The sequence below is a fragment of the Molossus molossus genome, unplaced genomic scaffold (assembly GCF_014108415.1).
Source record: "Molossus molossus isolate mMolMol1 unplaced genomic scaffold, mMolMol1.p scaffold_m16_p_1, whole genome shotgun sequence".
Lineage (NCBI taxonomy): Eukaryota > Metazoa > Chordata > Mammalia > Chiroptera > Molossidae > Molossus > Molossus molossus.
Window position 1 is genome coordinate 177263980 of NW_023425344.1, and position 5479 is coordinate 177269458.

Sequence of the window (5479 nt, forward strand, 5' to 3'; positions counted from 1 at the left end):
TGAATTTGAGAACAGCACTACAGTGCTTGGACCTAAGAATAGGCAGGGCTCTGCTTTCTGTGGTCTTCCTTCTATATTTTCCCCCTGCAGTGTTCAGCCTCTCCTCCACTTAAATATTTAAAGTAAGTTGATTTGTAGGGGTACCGAATTTTTAGCCTGCCCAGGAATTCATATGCTTCATTCCAACTCTGAATCCAGCACATAAACTCTCAAGGCTCAAAGTCTCAACAACAACACCAGTACTGGAGCTTCTGCCTCCAGATGGCATCTTCATAGAATTGTATCTATAACCTTTAAGTGACCTACTATAAAAACTCCTTAAGAATCCTGTTAATAAGACTTTGCTACCAGAGTGTAAGAGGATGTTGTATACTCTCCCTTCTTGGTTCTTGTGAATTGTCTAAATTATTTGCCCTTAATATTTTGATTCTATATACATAAAATTTAGCTAATACTATTAGGATTTCTAGAAATGTTGCCCTTTGGAAATAGAGCAGTTCTCCATACAATCATTTGTTGAACATCTTCTACGTGAGCTTAAAGGATCTGGAGAAATCAATAGATGATAACCTATCTGACAGATGTGATGGCAGAGAGATGATGCACTGCATATCGTGGGAAGAGATTATGACCACCTAAAACACTGGAGAGTGTGAATTTTGAAGGAAGAGGAAGATCGCTAGACAAAAGGGGGAAAGATCATTGCCCACAGCAACAGCAACATGTGCAGTCTCCCAAAGTTAGGTTATCAATTTCTGCAAGGTATCATTTCAAAGGGATGCTATTAGGAGTTCTCAGCAAAAGAGTCTATAAAAAAAAAAAAATGTTTGAGAAATACTAGGTTAAACATCAGACAAACCCAAATGAAGAAGGTTCTATTAAAAACAAGAAGGGAGGGAAGACTATTCTTCAAAAATATCAATGCCACAAAGACAAAGAAAGGTAGTCAAGGTGGTCATAGCAGGGTACATGTTAGATCTCCTATCCAAAAAGAACCTGCTGCAAGGAATATAGCCAGTCTATAGCTACCAGCTGCCACATCCTTGAATCATCAGCAGTGTTTATACTGAGAGCACACTCCCTGCAGGCTGCTCCCCACCAGTGACTGAACATGGAAGGACAACTACTACTGGGCCATTCCTACCCAAAGTAGGACTCCTCTAATGGGAAGCTTTTGCTCTGGGGCTCCCAATGGACTTTGTGATGCACCTTGTACTTTTTTATATCTTGACTATGGTGGTGGCTACAACAATCTATGCATGAGATAACGTGGCGTGGACCTAAACACATATGTACAAATAGGCTTATGTGAAACTGAAAAAATCTAAATAAGGTCTGCAGATTGGATCCATGCCAGTTTCCTGATGTTGCTATTGTACTGCAGTTATGCAAAGTGGGGAAACTGGGGTATATAGGATCTCTTGGTAGTGTTTATTTTAAACGCATGTGAATCTACAATTATCTTAAAACAAAACAAAACATTCTCTCACACACACTTTAATCTTTCCTAATGTGTTAACATTTACTTTCCCCAAGAAATAGGTGTATTTTAATGCCACCTAAAGGAGACAATGTCTTTATCCAGAAAAGAAGCTCTAATAGCTGGCTGCCTTTCTATCTAGGATAGACCCAAGGGAAAGATATTTCTGTGCAGGCAAGTCTTTTGGTAATGTTCACATCTCACGACACCAGCAGCTGCCTACTCCACCTACTCCATCTTCCTTCCACGGATTGAAAGAAAAAGTTTCTTCTTATTCATGAAGAGCTGTGCTTAGCCTTGTCCAACTTGGTAACTGACTATTTGTACATTTCCCTGTGTTATAGAGAAAACTTAAGAAAACTGTTTTATTCTCATTTTTTTTTCTTTCTTTGAAGTGGAAAGAAGAGGTCTATTCTTGAAATGTATGTCTAGGACCTCAAAGCATGAGAAATTAAAAAACGGAATTCAAATGCGCATGTAAAAGCTTCCTCCCTCACTTTCCTCTAGGCTGCTATGGAGGAATAAAAGGCTTTTTCTCTGTTGACAAATCAATCAACAAATATTTACAACCTTTTCAACAAGCTTTTTCAACCATTACTAGATCATTAGAAAAGACTTCAAACTCTCTGGCCCCTTAAAAGCTTTAGGGGTTTAGCTGCAGAAAGATGAAACCACACAGAGGAGAGCTCCACTCTGCTCCCCTACTTCAACCGCAGGTAGCTTTTAAGAGTCAATTTGTGGTTCTGGACAAATGGGCGGGACTAGAATAGGAACCCAGAAAAGAAGCAAATGAAAAAGGAGATAAGCAATTAGAAAAGTCTAGTTATTGTCAGAACACTACTTGTTAGACCACTTTTAACCAAAAAAAGAAAAAGTAGGTTAAACTATAAAATAAACATTTTTCACCATTATAATAGTGCTTCTATATCTGAACAGTTGAAAATGCTTTGCAATTAGTGCATTTAGTAATTTGCCTTTATAAATAACCCACGGGCCAAAATAATAAATGATCTACTTAGAATGCTGATTTTTCATTTCCCTGCGTATCTCTCAGTGGTTCATAAGGTTAAAAATGTTGTATCATTTGCAAGATTGCATTTATTCTTTAATAGTTCACAAGTTCCAAAACTGAGCTAAGACTTCACAGAGTGGGGAGGAGGGGTATATGGGAACTCTCTGTACTATCTGCTCAGTTTTCTGTAAACTTAAAACCATTCTAAAAAATAAAATCTATTAATTAAAAACAAAACAAAAACCTCATAGGCAACCAGAATTAAGGGGACAAATATATCTGAATAATTTCCTCATTGTATATTCTGATATCTTGGATTCCTCTCCTTTCAAACAGGTGTAACAAAAGCCACCTGCCCCATCCTAACAACCCCTCCCCCAAGTCTGCTGTTTTTATTTTAACAGGAAATCTACTAAAGGAAATGGGAAGAAATAGCTGAAGGAAGAGAACCTGAAACTCTCCTGAAGGGAGAAAGGGGAGCAGACCAACAAGGTTCGTAGGGACCTCACTCCTCAGGAGCAGAGCCAGATGGGACTGGCTGACACAACAGGTAACAAGATCCTTGCACACTGAGTCCTTCATCCACCTTGCCTTCAGTAGTACACAAAGTGGCCACACCCACAGGGAATAAGGGAAAGGCATTCTGCATTGGCATGTGGAAAGCTTAGGCATCTGAACCGGGGCAGACAAGACTGACACGTGGTTCTGTGGCCCATGGCTGGGTCAGGAAACACTGGCATTGACAGACACAGAGATGAAGAGTGTAGAAAAGACTGTAGTCCTAAGACACTCATCCCTCAGGGATTCCCCTCCCCTGTCTGAGCAGAGAGAAGGAGGAATTGAGTCGGAAGTTCCCACAGGGCCGGCGCAAGGAGAGCAGAAACATCAATTTGCTACAGTAGGACATCCCTGCTCTATCCCATGACTGGTATGGCCTGAGGGAAACCCCTGTTATGTAAGTAACCTCTGAAATGACTCACCGAATCACGCTGTGTTGTTAAAATGCTTCATCCTTTGTAATAAAAATCCCCAATAATTTTTTTTTAAGCAAACTTACTTTCAGAGAGTCAGATGATGCGACCCATTTCAGAAAGAGTAAAAAATGAGCGACTCCGCCATGTTGCAGCTTCCTCACTTTCCAGTCCCGAAGAGACTCTGCAGAGACATCAAACCAGCTGGACCCTAAATCCTGAGACTGCTGCTCCGCCACATACCCATCACATGACCTGGGGCAAAAAGCTTCACAGCAGTGTCTCCTTTCCAACTGTCTACAGAATGCGGAGAAGGTCTCCCCAGGAGCAGCCCCCACACCTGGGTGCCACTGTCTCGTCGGGATAAATGTATACAGAAAGCTCAACTGCTTAGGGTAGAGCTTAGGATGTGCGATGCCAGCATCTTAGTGGAAACCTCAGATTTTTAGAGTGATTCACATGGACTTCTCAGAAAGGTCAGTTAATTCCATTTCCCCAGTCCTAAAAAGCCTAACAGGGTATGTGGCATGGTAATTTCCTATCATGGGTCAACATGGAGGAAGGAACATCTGGGGGTTTCCACGGTTCTTCTACAGTTCATGAGCGTGGAGAGAACACGCAGATCCCCAGCAGCAGCCTCGGTGGAGAGTGAGGTTCCAGCTGGTGCACGTGCAGGGAGGCCATGACCCTTCCAGGCTGCAGGAAGCGATTTCCAGATCCAGACGTGGTGGGTGATGGCCATCGTCTCTCCTGCTTCCCAAGATAAAATTAGGATAACTGGATGATAATGCCAAAGTGATAGACCAAACTCCAAGTCCTGCTCTTCTTGAAACTCCCTCCTGTGCCCAGGCTGCCAAGGGGTCCTGTTCTAGTGCCATTACATGAACCCAGCTCACCCATACCAACACACACGAGACCCCCGCCAGCCACAAGCACTCACCTCTGAAAGTTGTCTAGACCGTTTTCCTTAAAGCGATTAAGAAATTCGCCCAAGGTCACACAGCCAGGAAGTGGCAAACCGGGGATTCAAATCTAAGTTTCCCGAAATGCAGAGCCTGTGTGATGGTGGCTCTCGGTGCTCCTTTAAAGGAAAACCTGTGCTGCCAGTTTGGTGTGACGGGTGACCTGGTCCAGGGGCTGGGGATAAAACACACCAAGACTCTCAGGCCCAGGTGGCTCTATCAATTTCACGAGTTGTCATAATTTTATCTGCCGGAACATATCTCCTCTGCCCATATCTCACACTGTACAGGTGGCCAGTTACTAAGTAGTCCTGAAGTCGATTGACGTGTGCTTTGTATTCGCTATGTTCACTGCAGTGAACTGAGGGCTGTGTGAGATTTAAAGGGGCATAAAACATATTTCCTGTCCTCCAGCAACTCAAATCTAAGGGGCTGGAGGTAGAAGTGAAGATATGAAAAAGCAAAGCAAAAAACACAAATCTCTGTTATTCAGTCCAGGGTAAGATAAATGCCATGAGTGAAAAACCAAGTCCTGTGGAAGCATAGGCATCCCCAAAATGATTTTTCCTAAAGTACGCGAAGTTCTTGGTCATCAAGTTAACCCTAAACTCACCGAATAATAACGTTATTAGCTTACTTCGCCTCAGTAGAAGTTGCCCGAAAAAGTCTTAACTTGCTGTTGCCATAAGCCCCTCCTTCTATTTTTATAACAGAGAAGCAGCATTCTCCACCGTTGTTGTTTTTTACCCCCTGAGCATTCTTGACATGTTAGGACTCAGTTCAGATCTTTCTGAGAACAGCATAATTGGTAGGAATGTGATCAAGGGCCCTATTCACTAGGAATGTACACACAACTTACGTGGCCAAGTTATGTTGGTTTCGGTGGCATAATCTCAAGTCACGTAGAAGCAGCTTGAAGATTAATGCAGACAAAAAAAAAAATTATTCTTTTTTTGTTTCTCAGACCGTTCCAGCAATATAGTGAAGCCACTCTCTCTGCTGGGCTGTGTCAGCACTTCCAGTCCAACCCTGTTTTCTCTCGTCTTTCCGAGTT